This window comes from Symphalangus syndactylus, chromosome 11 (assembly GCF_028878055.3).
Source record: "Symphalangus syndactylus isolate Jambi chromosome 11, NHGRI_mSymSyn1-v2.1_pri, whole genome shotgun sequence".
Classification (NCBI taxonomy): domain Eukaryota; kingdom Metazoa; phylum Chordata; class Mammalia; order Primates; family Hylobatidae; genus Symphalangus; species Symphalangus syndactylus.
The window spans coordinates 107,102,291-107,124,230 of NC_072433.2; positions in this window are offsets into that span (position 1 = coordinate 107,102,291).

Below are 21,940 nucleotides of genomic sequence, written 5' to 3' on the forward strand. Positions count from 1 at the left end.
ACTGGAGGGTATTTTAAACTTTAAATGAGAACAGAAAGCTTACGGGGCTTACTAGAGAAAGAATTTTATCTGAGGGCAAGAGAAAGAATTTTCCTTTACTGAATACATTTTAGAAGCATAATAGGAGGCAAAAAAAATGTGTTTTGATTATATCCCACAGGGCATGGTAGGTCAATTTTTCTGTTATTATAGTTTAGATTAAAAAGGAGAATATGCAAATGGCTTCTTATTGGAATTCAATGTCAGGAAACGTGGATGTGTCTTACACAGGAAGATTACCAAAAATTGGAAAGCTATTAATACATAATTTACTTTCTCTCAAATCATTTTTTATCCCTCTGCGTCTCTGTTTTACTCTCCTTTCTCTGCAGATCAGCTTTCTCTGCTGTTCCATGTGACCACTGCAGATAGATATATAGGTCGTTTCAGTTCAGGTACCAAAGAAATTGATGGGTGTCTCCAAGTCCCATTGTAAATTTCTGTTAGGAGAGAATCTTCTGGGTCCATCTTGACTTATATGTCTATACCTTGTGAGTACAAGGGTGTATGATTCCAACATGACTGTAGGGATCTACTATTGTAAGTGAGCAACAGCTTCTCTGAAAATGGGGCAGTTGCTGGTCAGAAATTCCACCTTTGTTTACTGCAAAGACATATAATAATAAAAAGTCCACAGGAAGAATTATGAGAGTTCAGATGTTGGCACTTTATTGTGATGTAAGTGTATTGGGTTTTGCAGATTAAAATATCTTAAGCAATATCAATGGTTGATACACGTATGATATTTTGCTTATGTATTATATATTATTTTCTGCTAATTAAACACCTTAATAAAATTTCCTGGGAAGTGTGCATATTTCAGATATGTCTTGGATTTCTGGGAAAGGAGAACACACAAACCAGTAATTATCTGAGAAAATTCACACATATGTGCTTGAATTGATGCATACCCTTTCTTTTTGTTGTTGTTTGTTTTAATGACATGGTCTTGCTCTGTCACACAGACTGAGTGTAGTACTGTGACCATAGCTCACTATAGCCATACATTCCTAGGCTTAAGACATCCTCCTGCCTCAGCATATTTTAAACAAATTTTGGTAGAGATAGGGTCTTGGGATATTGCTGAGGCTGGTCTTGAACTCCTGGGCTTAAGCAATCCTCCTGCCTTGGCTCCCAAAGCTCTGTGATTACAAGTGTGAGCCACCGCACTTGCTGTTGAGAATAATCTTGGTCAATTTGACCATCTGACTACATTTTGTGCATGTAACCTTCTGCTCCCAGTTGTAAATATTTTAAGCTGAGGAGAGTTAGATTTGAGATTTCAGGAGGGCCAACATGGCTAGGGTTCTTATGGAAAAGTACTGAAAGGAGAGAGCTACAGAGAGATAGAGAGAGAGAGCTACCGAGAGAAAGAGAGAGACAGAGAGAGAGAGGGGAGAGGGGGGAGAGAGAGAGGAGAGGTGGGAGAGAGAGAGAGAGAGACACAGAGAGAGATCGATCTAGACATCTGACAGAGTTCCCAGAGTTGGCTGACTACTCAAGGTTGGGAAAAGAACCACCCAAAAAGTGCAATCAGAACAATTTCCTGAGCACACACAGCGAAAGGTGTTGTTGATATTCTCACCAGATAGATGGGGGTGGGGTAGGGTGCTCAGAAGGGTATTTGCTGCCTCATTAGTAAGGCAAAATTTGCTCTAGATGAAGACTGCTTTGGTTTCTCCTAACAAAGCTTAGAAAAAATCCTTACAAAGATCAAACTATTTCAAAGTAACGTAATTGTTTCTCAGAATAGAGATTAGGATTAATTTTAAATGCAAGAATAGCCAGTTCCCAATAAGTTAAAATCCACAACTCCATTTTGCCACTCATTGTGTTGCATCCCCCTTGCTTCTAAAGTATTGCATTCTAACCTTTATTATTTCAGGATTGCAAAATCTATACTGCTAGACCAAACTGTACAGCATCTCCAACAATTATCTATGTCTTAGAAAAAACAGCCACCAATAAATTTCTCACTGTTTCTGGCACTTCTTTCACAAACACATTCCTCATTGCTTCAGTAAACACAGAGTTGTCTCATAAGCCCATCTCTGAAAAACAGTAGAGTAGTGGTTTTCGTTTGTTTGTTTGTTTTAAATTTTGCCTTATCTTGCAATGTTGGCCCTAGCACTTTAACTTTTCTGACCATCTTGCTGTTTTCTTTCCTTTTTTGTTGAGATGGAGTCTTGCTCTGTCACCCAGGTTGGAGTGCAGTGGTGCGGTCTTGGCTCACTGCAACCTCTGCCTACCAGGTTCAAGCAATTCTCCTGCCTCAGACTCCCGAATAGCTAGGACTACAGGAGCACACCACCACGCCCGGCTAACTTTTGTATTTTTAGTAAAGTCAGGTCCATATTGGTCAGGCTGGTCTGGAACCCCTGACCTCAGGTGATCCACCCGCCTTGGCCTCCCAAAGTGGCGTGAGCCACTACGTTCTGTCGCGCCTTTCTACTGTCTCAGCTTTTCTGACATTTCCGGTTTTCTTAGTGTAGGTAATTTCTTTTTCCAGGCTTCGAAAAGCCATGCTAGCAGTGTGTTAGCACCCATCTTCCAGGGTTCTTGCCAAATTATTAATTCCTGTGTCACTGGACAGTGCCCCCTTATTGATAAAACCTCCCTTACCCAAGTTTCTGTGCTATACTCCTGATCTAGCACCCTAGGGATCTCGTCCTGCACACACTCCTCTGGTTCTTGCTGAATCTTGGTCCCTGGGCCCTGCAGCTCCTCCGTGTTTCTCTTCTCTTAGCAAGCCCAGTGCATCCTTGGCTGGGTTATGCTATAATTTGACCATATTTGTTAGTCTTGTGGCCAGGAATGGAGGTGGGGTAGAATCTGAGAAGGGCGTATGTTCTTTTTCAAGGCTCTGCAGCATCTTCAAGTAAGGGCAGAATACCAGGCTTTACTGGAGGAGAGTGAACCACTCGTGCAGAGCTACAGCATTCAGTAGGATCTGAGGGTTCAAGACTCTTGAGTATCTCAACCCACATATCCCCATTCTGAGTCTCAGGGTCTCACTTTGGTGGCATACCAGCTGGGGTAGAGAATTCAACTTCTTTTCTCTGGACCTCTGGTTATCTTATACATTTAGAGTGGAGTCTGATCTTAAGCTATTTCTGCTGTCTGGCTGTAGTAGGTGAGAATCTCTTTATATGCCTCCAAGGAGGCCCTTGGTCTTTTAGACTTTGCCTTAAATTTGAGATTAATACCCCTCAGAGTGCCATTAAATTTCTGCAATGCATCAGTGGTAGCCAGCAACAGCTATCTGATTCTGTAGTTCTTATAAATTACTTTTTCCCCTAAGCCTTTCAAATATCTAAGACACTGAACCTCATAGTGTTTTCTGACACACTGAAGTCTTGTCTCAGTTTACCACAGGTAAAAGTTTTATTGATTTCACCACTATCGCATGCCAGGAATGATCAATCTTACAGTTATCACCAGCAAAGGGATCCTTATTATCAGCTCTCTAAAATTCCATTCTATAATTTGCTGCCTAGGATCATATGTAGTACTAGCTATCTGAAGTTGGATTCCCTGGGAAATTACCTGAGTTGGAGATGGGAGGATATCAGGCAACACTTTTGGATGCAACAGTTAGAACGGAGTCAGGGAAGCAGAATTGGGCTGAGGGAGGAGTTGACCTCTATTACAGTTGCAGCAAACTTCAGTGGAATCCTTAGGATACTTTGCAACTAGGATGGTCTTTCAGCATTGTTCAAAATTGAGGCAAGAGGGCCCAGCCTCTGTATCTCTAAAGTGATCAGCAGATGGAGGCTGTTTCTTGGAAATAAGTTGCCAGTCAGATTTCTTCGGGTAATTCGTTGAGAGGGACTCAGCTGTGAGCCATTCAGAACACCAGCTGTGAGAATAAAGGCTTAGGTCTTATCTGATGAGGGCAATACAGGAGCCTCTATAAAATGATACATACTAACACAGTTTATGGTCAATTGTACCGCCTATTAGTTTCATTTCCCATAAAGAACAAATCAAATGTGGAATTACTGAGTAATATGCCTTGAAAGAAACTTAACATCACATCAAGTTCAATACTCTTGGTTTTCAGATAAAAACCCAGAGGTGCCATTAAGTTCTTTGCTCAGGTGCACAGCGTATGCTGATGTTGGGTCCAGAAGTCAGGTTCTCTGCCTGCAGCCTGGTGTTCTTTCACTTTTAGATTCTTTCAAGTGCTAGAGAACTATAATATTAATTGCTTTACACGTTTGAAACTATTAAAATGTAGTCCCCACTGTAACATGCTATGGTGTCAACCTCTTCTCTACAGTTTACTCCCAAGGACTATTTATTCTTTCTCCCTCATTTTCTAGAGTCATTTTACTTTTTGTAAGACCAAGATATTAAATATGAAATAGATTGAGGTTTTAAGCTCCAGCAGGAGATTGGTGTTTATACATATTGTACTTTTTTGCTGAAAATTTTTGGCGTAAGTTTGCTTTTTTGTTGTCTGAGTTTAAAAACAAAAAGCAACTAGATAAAAGTGAAGGATCAACAGCAAATCGCACAGGTTCTCTTCCTTTGACAGTGATTCTTTCTTGGACTGTCACAAGGTTGGACATTAAGCAAATTCCAGTTAAAGCATGGTCCTCCCAGAGAGGTACACTTGTTTCACCTAAGAGGCTGTTTTAAATCTACCTGCTCTCAACAAGGGGATTTTTTTCATGAGCTAGGAAAGGCTTCAGATCCTTGACCTCACTGCCTGTTATTTCTCTTATTAGTTTAGTCTTTCCCGAAAGAAAGAATTCCCTCTGAAATGCAATTTCTGGTTTTTGGCTGAAATGGTTCCAATTTAAGTTTTCAATTTGACAGTTCAGTTCAGTAATCCTTTACTAAGTATTTATAATGTATGAGGTATTGGACTACATCTAGCCAAACATCTAAAGAAATAATTACACTATCAAGTATTGTATGTTACAAAGGTGTGCACAGGAGCTGTAGGTTCACAGAGGAAGTTCAGGAATAACTTTTCTGTAACTGAGGCATTAGACAAAAAGCCATACTATTGCCCTCAGAAGGCTGCAGTTAACATGTGCATGGAGTGGTCATCTAATTCCCCTAATTAGCATACTAAGCAGGAAAGATTTACAGTGCTAGCTAGCAAATACTTTGGACCATGAAGTAGAGGAATACAGAAGGTGAATTTCTGTGCAATGCTGTGGGAATCAGGGAGCAGAGGGTTGAGTAAAGCAGGCACATGGCAGAGATAAGCTTTTGTTGGTGAGGAGAAATAAATTGAATGAATAAATATGACCATGTGCTTTAGATGGCAATCCATCTGAGCTTCCAGAATCATCTAAAAGTGAGGAGAGAATCCTGGAATGAAGGATAAACTTGCCTGTGTTGCATTTTTTTTTACCTGAGGCAAGCCCTGCTTAGTTTAATTTGACAATTTCCTGGCACGTATGTTATGTAACATTACCTAAATCACCTTTGGAGTTTGGAGAAAATGTTAATGTCTTGTTAAAATTATAATTATTGTGTGTTTAGCATGCCTTTCTATAGAGACTGCTTTTAATTAGGATAGTGTTCCAGTTTGTCAAACAGACATTTAAAATATCCTGCTATTACGATATTTACATTTATGTTTGAAATGGTATCAAATGTCAACTTCATTTCCCAGGAAATCAGAAAATTTAAAATTTTTATTTTAAAATGGAATAGTATTTTAGAACACATTATCCATAGTAAACTGTAGATGGAGTTCTGTTTGCTTTCGTCAGAGTAGATAATTTCCTTTCTTTGGGAGGAATGTGGGGGTGAGGAAAAGGGAGAAGGAGAGAGAGGCAGGAGGTAGCTCTGTGTCTCTCACCATGTAATTTCCTTTGTTTGGGGGAATGTGGGGGTGAGGAAAAGGGAGAAGGAGATAGCGGAAGGAAATAGCTCTATGTCTCTCACCATGTATCTGCTCCTTGCTTTCCAGACTCAGGTTCATTATTTTTTGCTTTTTCCCCATTTTTTTTAAATTTTGGAAAATTCTAAAGAGCACCTGAATACCTTCTCCTAGACTTTCAAATTCTTGACATTTTGAATGTTTGCTTTATGCACATGCACAGCTTCTGTGCTCTCTCTCTCTCTCTTGCTCTCTCTCTGTCTTAGTTTTCTTTCAGTATCATTATGGACTCACAGATTTTAAAAAATATTCAGTGTGTTATCCATTACTATCATAGTAAGTTTTTATGCTTCAAAGAATTACAAACAATATGCATGTACACACTTACATACGCACACAGGTACATTTTTCTGGATCATTTGGATATTGAACATATCATGATAATTCACTTACTTCAGGCAACTCCTAAATATCAGGGTATTCTCTTATCTAACTGCAATGTAACTGTAATATCATGATTACAGGTATAAAAATTAGTGTGAATTAAATATCATTTAATACCTAGTCCATGTTTAAATTAACCCAATTGCTCCCCGAAATGCTTTTTATTTGTGTGTATGTGGGGAGATCGGGGAGACACACAGTCCCAGGATTAAATTGAAGTTCACAGATGGCATTTGTCTATACTGTCTTTTTAGTTTTATCTTTCATCAATCCCCTTGACTTTTTTTCTCCCATCAGACATTTTTTAAGAACCTGGGGGAGTTGCCTTACAGAAAGTTTCATAGCTTGGATTTGTCTGGTTGTTACTTCATGATTAGTTTCAGATTAAACATTTTTCAAGCGCCGGGAGCGATGGCTCACACCTATAATCCCAGCACTTTGGGAGGCCGAGGTGGGCGGATCACGAGGTCAGGAGATTAAGACCATCCTGGCTAACATGGTGAAACCCTGTGTCTACTAAAAAAAACGAAACAAGCAAAAAAAAAAAAAAAAAAAAAAAATTAGCCAAGTGTGGTGGCACGCACCTGTAGTCACAGCTACTTGGGAGGCTGAGGCAAGAGAATCGCTGGAACCCAGGAGGTGGAGGATGCAGTAAACTGAGATTGTGCCACTGGACTCCAGCCTGGGCGACAAAGCAAGACTCCGTCTCAAAAAAAAAAAAAAAAAAAAAAATTTTGGCAAATATGCTTCATAGTAGTATAAATGCTATATATATATATACCTATATATATATATCTCAAAATATATATAGGTATATATAGCATTATATATATTTTGCTACTTCATGCTAGAAGCACCTAATCTCAGGTTGTACTAAATGATAAATAATACTAAATCTATTACTTTGTTAAGGTGGTGACCAACATATTTGTTAATTTGAAACTAAACTATCTCTGAGCTGATACTCTATCACTGTATGAATTTCCTGCTCCTCCAAACCATTTTACTTAAGAATTTTAGCATTCATTAATGATTCTTCCATGGATCTATTATTAGACTGGGATTTTCAAAATGCTTTCTGTCATTCCTACAGTTGTTTATAGAAGAATTTCAGTTAGTAATAGCTTTTCTCCTTTCTTTGTCCTTCTGTTTCTTTCAGTATAATCAAAGACTCAGATTTTTTAAAAAGTGAATGTTTTATCCATTACTGTCATAGTTATTTTTGGTGCTTCAAAAAGTTACCAATCTGGCCATTAGGGTCCTTGTTAAACTGGCTTTTATGTCATTTTGTTGTTATCCCACTAGTCTTTGAGCATATTCTTGAGTCTGGTACAAGATGTTTTAGAATATTCTTACACTTTTTCTGCTTAGCCTGGAGTCAGGCATTTCTTTAGGAATTCCTCATTTCTGTTGGGGAATATATATAGAACACAAAGTCTGGGTACTGGGTCTGCTCATTGCTATAAGGCTATTATTATTTCTAGGCCTTTCCAGTGCATAGAGCAAAAAAAAAAAAAAAACATATCTATGCTTTCAAGTCATATCCAACCCCACCAGGTTAGAAAAGATTTATTGTGAGGCTAATGGGATCTATTCAAGGTTTTATACCTAATTTTATATTTCTAATGTTCCTTTAAGAGAGCCTCCAAAATTGCATAGGCTTCAAATCCCATAAAAATGTGTTTATCCAGTACTCCTGCGTTCCAGCATAGGATCTTCCTCATATTCTACAATTTCATGTTAGTAATCTGCCTTTATTTTTCGCAGAGAAAACTCTGATTCCCAAAAGGAGAAATATGGTAACTCACTTGCTTTATCCGATATATAGAATGGTTTCAGAACTATAATACTAATAGCAATACCTACAACAAAACAGCTGAGTAAACTTTAAGATTTTATTGCCATTCTACCCTTCAAATGTTTTCCCCAAAGAGTATGTTTAATTACTTGAATTAAATTTTACTTTGTGTGGTTGTGTTATCAATTTGATAACATATTAGCTTCATTTGTGTGGGTTTATGTTTAATTTTATAGTGTTTTTTATTCTCTTAATTATTCTGATTATGTAAAATATTGACATGACCCCAAACTCAAAATGATAAAAATGGGAATATCTCACACCTCTCCTTATTCCCTCCAATCTGTTCCCACCCATCTTTAGGCCACTGCTCAATGTCGCTTTATCCCTGACTACTCCTAAGGTGAAGAACAACAATATTGCCTTGTTTCTTTTTGTCATACTCAAATAACTTGCTTTATTTTCCTTGATACTACCTCTCACTCCATGACTTAATTATGTATATTTTATTATCTGCCTTCTTCGCCTATAATAGGAGTTCCATGACAGTACTTTGTTTCATTCACTGCTCTATCCCAAACACTTAGAATAGTCCCTTGCCTACTAGGCACTCAAAACATGTTTGTTGTGTGAATTGCATGGATAACATTTTTATTTATACGTATGGGAACCACCCTATACAGACTGTTGCAAAGCTTAACTTTTTTACACAGTACCTCCTGGTGATCATTCCATGTATGTTGCTCCTTAATTTTTAAATGGCTGTATAATATTCCATGGTAGGGCCATACATTATTTAGCCTGTCCTCTGTTGAATGGTATCTAGGTTATTTTCAGTCTTTTGCTACTACACACGCTGTTATAATGAATGTCCTTTTACATATAGTTATGTTCATTTTTATATTTAATATGTTTCAAATTTTAATATTCACCAAAATTGGTGTTTAATGAAGAAGAAACAATTAGATCTATTTTAAAGAATAAACATGATTTCAAAAGCATTTCCTAGGTATGATAACTTTTTTAGATTAAGCTATTTAGTTATAAAAGTGCATATGGGTTTCATGCATTTTAAATCATAGTGCATATGGGTGCAAATGCTTCTGAAGAATAGAATTAAATAGTTTCTATGGTCCTATATTAGTCAAATAACTTTATAGTACTCTATGTTCTTTTGGCTGTTAGAGAATACACTCAGCTTGTTTCAATATTCTTTTCACTTGTCTTTTAAACTATTAGTGTAGAAAATGATAGAAGTTATTTGAAATGGAGCATTTATATCTACATTTAGTATTGTGTATTTTTAATTTACCCAGATGTGTATGGCAACATTAAAATATTATTATAAATTTTAGTTTTGGAAATAGTGGAATAGAAAGCATTCTCAATTCTCTATTGAAGGCAACATTCTTTACTCAATTAATTTAATTTAGATATGAAAATACCTTTCTGTGAATAATTTAAAAAGACTAAATTATGGTATTAATGGAGTTAAAAGATTTTGGATTCTGAATATTTTAAAAGACATTTGTGGAAACTTTTGCTCCTGGAATATGTGTATAGTATTGTTGGAAATTTTGCTAAATGATTTTTAAGATTTCACCAAGTCCTATACATTTAGGATTGTCATTTTAGATTTATTTTACAGGTTACCATAATTTGGAGGCTATATTGTTTTTTAAAAATGGCCTTTTTGAGGTATAATTTATGTCATAAAAGCCATCAATTTAAATATACTTTGGAGGTTATGTAGTTTGAAAAACTTATCTTACAGTTTTGAGGTAAAAAAAGTATTTGATTACACTATTATACTAATTTCTGGTTTCATTATTACATACTTGTAAAATATTGTATCAATATATAACTATAGCCAATATGTACTTTCATAAACTACTAATGGACATAATTTTAACAAGAAAAAGAATGCCTATTTTGTAATGCATCTATTTCCTCTTGTGAAATATGAATTCTAGTCAGCAATATGGCAATGTCTCCAGAATTAATGGTTTCAGCAGTTTTCACTCCCTCCCCATTGAATTTGAGATGATGTTTATTTTTATCACTTATTTTTTCGTGTTTAGTTTAATGAAATTTCCTGTTTTTAATATTATTCTGCCTCAAACAATTTATAATTGCATATTCTTTTTCTCTTTAATTCATAACAGTTGACACTTCATGTTTGCAGTACAAAGAAATTGAATAAATAAATACATTTTTAACTTTCATTACTATGGAATTTTGTAAATCGATCTACACATGTTGTATTGCTTTAAAACGTATTCTCTTTCTGTCGTAAAATTTAGACTGCTTTCTTACGTTCTAACTGGAATTTAACCAAATCTACAGCTGCTACGTTTGTTTCAGAAAACACTTTATATATTGGGAAAGAAACTCTATTCTGTGAGTTTCAATTGACTGTAAATTATGTCTTTAAGCTTTTTTAAAAACACCATTTTTAAGTATTTGAATACTTAGGATGATTCGTGTCTCCTTTGTATATATTGACTACTCAGAAATTATTTTTTTCTTTCGTCTCCAAAGAGGAATTAACCAAGTCAATGAGGTGATGAAAGATCACTGTAGACATTAGATATAACACAGACAATGACATGGAAGTTGGTTGCAGTGTTCAGGAAACCACAGCTACTGTATCTGGGGAGGCTGAAGTGCAGGGGTGTGTGTGGTGGGGTGTAAGTAGGCAGAAGAAGAGAAATTTTTTGATAATAGATGGGACACTGCTGAGAATTTTAATCAGGGAAGACATAATAATGAGTAAGTGATTTGGAAGAGAATGAGGTCAAAGTAAGGATCTCAAAAAAACAACTGCTTTTTTTTTTAAGTAAATACTAATAAGTAATGAAAGGACTGGCCTAAGATAGTGATCCTTGGTACGGATTGGTACAAGAAACATTGGTTCAAGGGTTAATGGGTATAAGAGATAGCAATGAGAAAGTGTCAGATAAATGTCTCCAAATTTCCCCAGAAGCATCTTGAAAAATATAAGTAAATTAGGACAACATCCAGCAATATAATAAACTAAGAGATACGCATAGGAAACTTTCCTGCTACAAACACGTGAAAACAGTGGATATAATACAGCAATTGAAAATATGTAACTGAGCTTCAAGAAAAGAAGGACGACATTAAAAAGACATTATGGGAGACCATTGTTTTAGAATGAGCTCCTGTACTAGGCCCCAACAGACCAGACCAAGCGAAAATGAAGTCACTCGTATTGAATATCACATATCAAACTGAAACTTTAAGGAAGCAGATGGATCTCCAAACAGACCAGGTTTTCCTGAAAACAGGAGATTGCAGTCTACTTGAATCAGCAAAATCAGGAGGTATATGCTTTAATCATTACAAAAAAGTAAGCTGAAGTAACCTGAGGTTAACCAATTGGCTTTTTTCCTATTCTGTTTCCTTGTTCCCACCTTGCAAAACTCACTACTTTGCTATTGCCTAGAAAAAAGATCTCATTCTATTTTGTAGAATGGAGGCTTCCCTGATTTCTCAATCACAAACAAAAGCAAGTTAGATCTATAACCAACTCTGTTGTAATTTTGTCTTCTGACACCTATGAGTGGTTGCTGTGTTACTCATAGAAATTTGGGCCCTTAAACTTTTTGTTCAACTTCACAATATGTATTCACATTCTTTAATGCTGGTATAAAGCCATTGTACCTAGGAAATTTTCAATTTATGTCAAGGGGACATGTGTCCAGGAGAACTGAAGGCCTGATGATCAACGTGGCTTGGTCAAATTGGGGAGAGTTGAAAAATTCTCATGAAAGAAATACTACAGAGATGGACTAAGACTGAGGTGCATAACAAAGGGTATAGATGGCTGGTTGCCTGTGTTTCACTGCAGAACTTACCTTGGTTTTCAGATAATTCATAAATTGGTGAAATTGTGTGTGTGTGTGTGTGTGTGTGCATGCGAATATCCTCTTTGGTGCTCTGCAGGCTACTGTTTACCTAAGCAAAAGAAACAAAATTTACTGTTTGCAAATCATCTAGTTTGTCTGTTCCCAAACTGTCTTTTTTACTTCTCTCCGTTTTTGTCTTTGATGAATGGGTTTATTCTATTTAGTGGTTTTACTTCTAAATAGCATGCTAATAATTAATAATATGTGTTAAAGTTATTCTTTGACATTTTCTAAATTTGTTTTAAATTCTTGACACTCTATTATGTCTGAAAACCAGTTGTGCTAGGGAAAATAGGCTTGAAAGAAAAACCAAAGATGCTGCAATAATAATAATCACCTTCCTTCCTTTAAGGACCTTGTTTTAAATTATTATTAATTATACTTTAAGTTTTAGGATACATGTGCACAACGTGTAGATTTGTTATATATGTATCCATGTGCCATGTTGGTGTGCTGCACCCATTAACTCGTCATTTAGCATTAGGTATGTCTCCTAATGCTATCCCTCCCCTCTCCCCCACCCCACAACAGTCCCCGGTGTGTGTTGTTCCCCTTCCTGTGTCCATGTGTTCTCATTGTTCAATTCCCACCTATGAGTGACAACATGCGGTGTTTGGGTTTTTGTCCTTGTGATAGTTTGCTGAGAATGATGGTTTCCAGTTTCATCCATGTCCCTACAAAGGACATGAACTCATCATTTTTTATGGCTGCATAGTATTCCATGGTGTATATGTGCCACATTTTCTTAATCCATTCTATCATTGTTGGACATTTGGGTTGGTTCCAAGTCTTTGCTATTGCAAATAGTGCCACAATAAACATATGTGTGCATGTGTCTTTATAGCAGCATGATTTATAATCCTTACCCAGTAATGGGATGGCTGGGTCAAATGGTATTTCTAGTTCTAGATCCCTGAGGAATCATCACACCAACTTCCACAATGGTTGAACTAGTTTACAGTCCCACCAACAGTGTAAAAGTGTTCCTATTTCTCCACATCCTCTCCAGCACCTGTTGTTTCTTGATTTTTTAATGATCACCATTCTAACTGGTGTGAGATGGTATCTCATTGTGGTTTTGATTTGCATTTCTCTGATGGCCAGTGATGATGAGCATTTTTTCATGTGTTTTTTGGCTGCATAAATGTCTTCTTTTGAGAAGTGTCTGTTCATGTCCTTCTCCCACTTTGTGATGGGGTTGTTTGTTTTTTTCTTGTAAATTTGTTTGAGTTCATTGTAGATTCTGGATATAAGCCCTTTGTCAGATGAGTAGGTTGCAAAAATTTTCTCCCATTCTGTAGGTTGCCTGTTCACTCTGATGGTAGTTTCTTTTGCTGTGTAGAAGCTCTTTAGTTTATTAGATCCCATTTGTCAATTTTGGCTTTTGTTGCCATTGCTTCTGGTGTTTTAGACATGAAGTCCTTGCCCATGCCTATGTCCGAAATGGTATTGCCTAGGTTTTTTTCTAGGGCTTTTATGGTTTTTAGGTCTAACATGTAAGTCTTTAATCCAACTTGAATTAATTTTTGTATAAGGTATATGGAAGGTATCCAGTTTCAGCTTTCTACATATGGCTAGCCAGTTTTCCCAGCACCATTTATTAAATAGGGAATCCTTTCCCCATTTCTTGTTTTTGTCAGATTTGTCAAAGATCAGATAGTTGTAGATACGTGCCATTATTTCTAAGAGCTCTGTTTTGTTCCATTGGTCTATATCTCTGTTTTGGTACCAGTACCATGCTGTTTTGGTTACTGTAGCCTTGTAGTATAGTTTGAAGTCAGGTAGCCTGATGACTCCAGTCAGGGTGATGACTTTGTTCTTTTGGCTTAGGATTGACTTGGCAATGTGGGCTCTTTTTTGTTTCCGTATGAACTTTAACATAGTTTTTTTCCAATTCTGTGAAGAAAGTCATTGGTAGCTTGATGGGGATGGTGTTGAATCTATAAATTACCTTGGGCAGTATGGCCATTTTCATGATACTGATTCTTCCTACCCATGAGCATGGAATGTTCTTCCATTTGTTTGTATCCTCTTTTATTTCATTGAGCAGTGGTTTGTAGTTCTCCTTGAAGAGGTCCTTCACATCCCTTGTAAGTTGGATTCCTAGGTATTTTATTCTTTTTGAAGCAATTGTGAATGGGAGTTCACTCATGATTTGGCTCTCTGTTTGTTATTGATGTATAAGAATGCTTGTGATTTTTGTACATTGATTTTGTATCCTGCGACTTTGTTGAAGTTGTTTACCAGGTTAAGGAGATTTTGGGCTGAGACGATGGGGTTTTCTATATATACAATCATGTCATCTGCAAACAGGGACAATTTGACTTCCTCTTTTCCCAATTGAATAACATTTATTCCCTTCTCCTGCCTGATTGCCCTGGCCAGAACTTCCAACACTATGTTGAATAGGAGTGGTGAGAGAGGGCATCCCTGTCTTGTGGCAGTTTTCAAAGGGAATGCTTCCAGTTTTTGCCCATTCAGTATGATATTGGCTGTGGGTTTGTCATAGATAGCCCATATTATTTTGAGATACGTCTCATCAATACCTAATTTACTGAGAGTTTTTAGCATGAAGAGTTGTTAAATTTTTTCAAAGGGCTTTTCTGCATTTATTGAGATGATCATGTGGTTTTTGTCTTTGGTTCTGTTTATATGCTGGAATACGTTTATTGATTTTCATATGTTGAACCAGCCTTGCATCCCAGGGATGAAGCCCACTTGATCATGGTGGATAAGCTTTTTGATGTGTTGCTAGATTTGGTTTGCCAGTATTTTATTGAGGATTTTTGCATCAATGTTCATCAAGGATATTGGTCTAAAATTCTCTTTTTTTGTTGTGTCTCTGCCAGGCTTTGGTATCAGGATGATGCTGGCCTCGTAAAATGAGTTAGGGAGGATTCCCTCTTTTTCTATTGATTGCAATAGTTTCAGAAGGAATGGTACCAGCTCCTCCTTGTACCTCTGGTAGAATTCAGCTGTGAATCCATCTGGTCTTGGATGTTTTTTGGTTGGTGAGCTATTAATTATTGCTTCAATTTCAGAGCCTATTATAGGTCTATTCAGAGATTCAACTTCTTCCTGGTTTAGGTCTTGGGAGGGTGTATGTGTTGAGGAATTTATCCATTTCTTCTAGATTTTCTAGTTTATTTGCATAGAGGTGTTGGTAGTATTCTCTGATGGTAGTTTGTATTTCTGTGGGATCACTGGTGATATCTCCTTTGTCATTTTTTGTTGCGTCTCTTTGATTCTTCTCTCTTTTCTTCTTTATTAGCCTTGCTAGCGGTCTATCAATTTTGTTGATCTTTTCAAAAAACCAACCCCTGGATCCATTGATTTTTTGAAGGGTTTTTTGTGTCTCTATTTCCTTCAGTTCTGCTCTGATTTTAGTTATTTCTTGCCTTCTGCTAGCTTTTGAATGTGTTTGTTCTTGCTTCTCTAGTTCTTTTAATTGTGATGTTAGGGTGTCAATTTTAGATCTTTCCTGCTTTCTCTTGTGGGCATTTAGTGGTATAAATTTCCCTTTACACACTGCTTTCAATGTGTCCCGGAGATTCTGGCACGTTGTGTCTTTGTTCTCGTTGGTTTCAAAGAACATCTTTATTTCTGCCTTCCTTTCGTTATGTACCCAATAGTCATTCAGGAGCAGGTTGTTCAGTTTCCATGTAGTTGAGCGGTTTTGAGTGAGTTTCTTAATCCTGAGTTCTAGTTTGATTGCACTGTGGTCTGAGAGACAGTTTGTTATAATTTCTGTTCTTTTACGTTTGCTGAGGAGTGCTTTACTTCCAACTATGTGGTCAATTTTGGAATAGATGTGGTGTGGTGCTGGAAAGTATGTATATTCTGTTGATTGGGGTGGAGAGTTCTGTAGATGTCTGTTAGGTCCACTTTGTGCAGAGCTGAGTTCAATTCCTGGATATACTTGTTAAATTTCTGTCTCATTTATCAGTCTAATGTTGACAGTGGGGTGTTAAAGTCTCCCATTATTATTGTGTGGGAGTCTCAGTCACTTTGTATAAGGACCTTTTTTGAGAATTAATGACTAGCTGGGTTAATGACCTTAAAATTTTAGGACCATCAGTTATCCCATGTATGCATTAATTCTTCCAAAATGCCCAAGACTAAAATAATTAGTATTCAAATAAAAGCAGAAATAGTGGGATCCAATAGGATGTTGGCAAGATGTCAGAGATAGTGTTTAGAGTGAAAATTATGAGAAAATGCTGAACGTATGTGATAAATTGGTTGGCATATAAAAAGAACTGAAAGCAAGTAATTACTGGAGTAAAAAGAGGAGGGGAACAGAAAATAGCAGAGATTATCCAAAGAAATAATGAATGGGTAGTTCAGTGTCATTCAGAGTGAATAAAAAAAAATGCTCACTGAAAATAATATTGGGAAATAGCATAAATTTATTCCTGGTGGAAATTTCAGCAAAGTTTCAATACTGCAAAGCTTTTTAACACCATTTGGAATTCAATGCAGGGCTTCGAAATACAATGTTACCCCTGATTAAATGGACCTATAAATTAGAGAGCAATAAAGGATAAAATTCTGGAGAACTCTGTAACTGTGAATCTTGACTGCTATTAGAGACTCATTTTCAATTGCATGATGGTAAATTAACATGAACGGTTCTTGTATGTGTGATAGACCCAAAGGAAAGTAGATACATATACTGTTGAAAATTCAGACAAATTTTAGAAATTACAGGATAAACTATCCTCTCATTCCCTCAAATCCAATCTATTACAACACATCAAACTGAAAGAAACATGCATGCAGCTTCTTCTCAGGAAAACATACTGCATAATGTAGAGTAAAACTGCATTAGCCAGGAGTCAACAATTTGTGAAATTTGAAAAAAAGTCTTTAGTTGATTTACTTATGCTGGACTTGTCATTAGGAATACGGAAATAATCTAGTAATCTGTAGAAATTGTCATATTTTGAAGAAGACTATTGGAAAACCACCTAGATCTCTATTTGATTTGGAGTATAAGAAAATTGGGTGTAGAATATAAAGGGAGTCTGGAGTGCAATTACGTGTATAGATTGAATATTGTCACAGAATTGTGCTGAATCACTCCTTAGCACTCAAGTAAATGATTACCAGCAGACAATGATGCATTTGAAATTCATTCCATGTTATTCTGGAACACAGTTCTGAGGGAGGCCATAAATCTTCTTTGTATGTTTAATATAAGCATGGGTCTTTCATTTTTATTTTTTGGCATCACCTTAGTCATTTTTAAGTTACCAAATCATAAAATCAGTGTTGGGAGGACATCTAGGGATGTCAACTAAATCACTTCTCTGCATCAAGTTACCTACCTTTTGTGTAAACTTTTCCAGGAACAAAACATTTTATGATTCCCCCAAGGAGATTGTTAAATGACTCCAATGTTTATAATCCCTAACAGCCGGGGTTCTGTTTCCATATGGGCATCCTATTTGCCCTCATTGTTCTCTTCCTTGCTTTCTTCTCTCCCACTCCGTCCAGATTCTTATTTTTTGCATCTATATTTCTTTATTCAAGTAAATATGTTTTCATTCTTTCTCCACCCCTATTGAATGCTTTTTCCTAATGTCTCAGTGCTGCATTTGTTTTTCTTGTGTTTCTTCTCAGTGTTCCCAGATCTTTGATATTTTGTCCTGGATCCTCAATAAGTTTATTTTATTTTGGATTGAAAGCAAATAAACCAAAATGTTATAAATCAAGTGGGGAGAAAAATGAGGTATTGGGAAGTGTGAATATCTAAAGGGCTATTTTCACCAACTGCAGGATTTTAAGACATTCTAGGAGGCTTAGGAGAACCTCAGTGGGGATGGCTGCCAATGTCTCTTTTAGGTTTACTAACCTAGGCAAAATTGTTGGAGATACTTGCTGGCCAACATCTTATTAGCATATATAAAGCTCTCTGTTGGAATTTTTACAGAATCAATTAGAGTTTAGAATACTTTTTTTTAAAACGTGGTTGAGGGATTTGTTTAATGAATTGAATTTTAGGGTGTTTTTGTTCTTGTAGGGATTGCCTGTAAAATAATAGCAGGTGGCATGTTAAGTCTATGGGAAACTTTGCACTTAAAGAGACATTCATTTAGGTAGATGTTTTCTATCTAGAAGGTTACCACATCAGTTTGGAGGTTGTAGCATTCCTCAAATCCTAATTTTATAAGTTCCATAGAATTTTCTAAAGAATAATCTTTACTCAAAAAATCTAGAATCACTATTTAAGTCAATTTACAAACAAATCCAGTTATTCTTCTTTTGTGCCCTAAATTCTTGATTTTATTTATGTTGATGATACTTCAGAGTCCTGCTGAGTTTTCACCATCAGGGTAGTCCCTTGATTTGCTTAGCATAAGTGGATATTTTGGTGCTAAGTGAGGAACACAATTATTCTCAAAGTCTCAGCTCCTGATAGCTATAGGATTATATTCTAAAAAGGGATTATACATGTTCATCAGTTCTGTGGATAAAAATAAAAGCAGTATTTTTAATTTAGCATAGTTTTTATTAATATAACTTACATAGACTATTTGTGCTTATGGACTTATTCATTGCAGGATGCATTCAGGAAATTATCAGTGTCTGTCAGACAAGAATTTTATGATAGAACCACTGCAGAAAGACAGATTACTGTTTTAGATGACCCAAGAGTGAGAGCATTGAAAGTTTGAAATCAGAGTTCAATCACACTGGACAAAGGTTTTCGGAAGTATGCAAATAAATCAAGATGCTAATTAAAAAATTATTTATAGCTAAAGAAATAAATGTACTATTTAATTGGAGTGTGATGAGGTTAGCTATGATGGATATCAGAATAAAAGCCACCCCCTTTTCTTCTAAAAGTGTGGAATGAGTGTGTGTGTACATGTGCATGCTCTATCCTACAAAATGAGGAGTTATGATGAATATGAAATAAGATAATGAGTACTATAGTTACACACATGCTTAAAAGAACAATCTTTTTTAAGCTGTCAACCCATAAAGTCTAAGTTGAAAATGAAAGCTGTAACCTATTGTTCCTGCCTTGGTCCTTACAAGTATACGTTCTATATTAGGAGTTGGAAATTTTTTTCTGCAAAGATCCAAATAGTAAATATTTTAGGCCTTGTGGGCCATGTGGTCTCCATTGTAACTACTCCTCTGCTATTACAGTACAAAAACAGCCACAGACAACACAGAAATGACCGCTACAATGTTCCAACAAAACTTTATTTTCAAAAACAAGTGGCAGTTGAGATTTTGCCCAGGGACAGTAGTTTGCTGACCGCTGTCCTAGGTTTTTAATTTCTGTTCATTAAACAGCTCTGTCTTTTTTACAGACACCTAGATTATTTCAAATTCTGCTTTAAGGATATTTTTAGAGGAAATTTTCAGTCCTTTTCAGTCTATGTCTAGCTCAGAAGAGCCTTATTGCAGTAAGTTTTCCTTCAATTCCAGATAGTATCTCAGTGGGAGAATGAGGTACTGCTTTTCTTCCTTAAGTGCTAGAATTACTCCCAGAGAAGGCCTGCCATGAGTGGCAGAAAGAGGAGTGGCAAAAGATTCAGGAAACTTGAGAACCACAGGCCTTGGTTTCCTCCATGGTAAAGGAAGATACTGGGATGAGACATTCTCCAAATTCTCTGACAGCTCTAGGATTTTATAATGTTAAATTAAGATTCTTGGCAAAGCTGATTTTGTACGCGGTCTTGGATCACTGTGTTTCACTTTTGAGCCACTTTCCTCAGAACAAACAGTTGACACTGGTAACTTTTGAAGTGGAACACATTTCTTGTTTCTACCTCAGGAATTGATAAGAATGATCACATTTGTTGGCAGGTTTTAACACAATTTTTGAGTTCATCATATATATTTTACTTACCTGCATGAGACTAACATCTCCCTTGAGGATACCTGTAGGTGGACTCAGAAGCATTTTTCTTTTATTTATTTATTTTATTATTATTATTATTATTATTATTATTATTTTTTGAGACTGCATCTTACTCTGTCTAGGCCGGAGTGCAGTGGCGCCATCTCAGCTTACTGCAACCTCTGCCTCCCGGGTTCAAGTGATTATCCTGCCTCAGCCTCCCAAGTAGCTGGAATTACAGGTGCTGGCCACCACGCCCAGCTAATTTTTGTATTTTTTAGTAGAGACGGGGTTTTGCCACATTGTCCAGGCTGGTCTTGAATTCCTGACCTCAGGTGATCTGCCCCGTTGGCCTCCCAAAGTGCTGGGATTATAGGCATGAGCCACCAAGCCCAGTCTGCATTTTTCTTTTTAAAATGTGTAGCTATAATGCATATTTTTAAAAAGTTGGCTTACACTTTATAATGTGATATATTTTATCGTTTCTAAGGAGCACATTTATTTTTACATTTTAACGTGAAAAATCAGTGTGTCATAAAATTGCTGTGATTTAGGTAGATATTGTGATGTAGTTCTTATTGCCTATACATAGACATAGAAACTGTGTGTGCGTATTTATAAATTTTCTGCAGCTTGTAAGGGAATCCAAGAGACGATAGTGAAGCACAATTCTTACAAATGCCATTTCACTAAGGCTCTGATAGCTCAGAGAACAATTTTATATAGAGAATTATGGATCTCAGTTCCTCTGATTTATCAGTAATTTGGATTCTGAATGTGAGAAAATTTTAGAAATACTCAACCAATTTATTTTGTTCTTATTTCTTTTTATGTACATGCTAGTGAGTGATGTATGAAAAAATTTGTTTAAATAATTTCAAATGAGCATTTTTAGTAATATAAAGTTAAACTGCGAGTGATACAAAGTATTATGGCATAACTTAATTGGCATTATTTTGTCACTCAGTGATACATAAAATAATAGTATGTTTTTATAATTGATGGCATGTTGGATTTATACACACTTTATTGAGTATGGTGGGAAATGTTTGATAAGAATTAGCAGAAAGAAATAGAAATTAAAAAGGAATAAGTAAATTACAGCAGAAAGCATATTTTATTTTTTACTTCAGCACTGAGAGAGGTAAAGATGGTAAAAATAAATTGAAATCTTTATGTATGTCTGAGTTGTAAAAAATTATAACAACTGTGGAAAAATGACTTTTCCTCTGCTCTCACACCATAGCAATCAACAGAGAAAACTTCTGTGACCATATATATGAGGCTTTTTCTGACCAACAAGAAAGAAATCAATTCTGTAGCAGATACTAGGTGAGTATTCTCTAATTCAATTCAATTCTGAAACTTCTACCTGGAGATAGCGTGTGATCCCCAAAACTGAGCGTTCATGCCCAAGACTGCCCGCTCTGTTCAGATGCGAATCAGAAGGTCCAGGTTGTTCTGCCTGTGCTTCTAACCAGCTGGCTATAAACTGAGTTTTCAATGACCCCTTTCTTTGGGTGTGACTAATTTGTTAAGAGCAGCTCCCAGAACTCAGGGAAATGCATTTGTTTACTGGTTTATTATAAAGGATATTACTGAAGATACAAATGAAGAGATGTGTAGAAGTAAGTAAATCAACATTAAAGCTGTTGGAACTTTTTAAATTATTTTGAGTCTTAAAAGAATGTGATCAGGGGACCTGAGTCACACGACAGGCAGCTATAACCTACACAGCTGTATCTTTTTTTTTGAGATGGAGTCTCGCTCTGTTGCCCAGGCTGGAGTGCAGAGTTACGATCTCTGCTTACTGCAACCTCTGCGTCCCAGGTTCAAGCAATTCTCCCTACCTGAGCCTCCTGAGTAGCTGGGGTTACAGGCACCCGACACCATGCCTGGTGGCTAATTTTTGTATTTTTTTGGAAGAGATGGGGTTTTGCCATGTTGGCCAGGTTGGTCTTGAACTCCTGACCTCAGGTGATCCACCTGCCTAGGCCTCCCAAACTGCTGGGATTACAGAT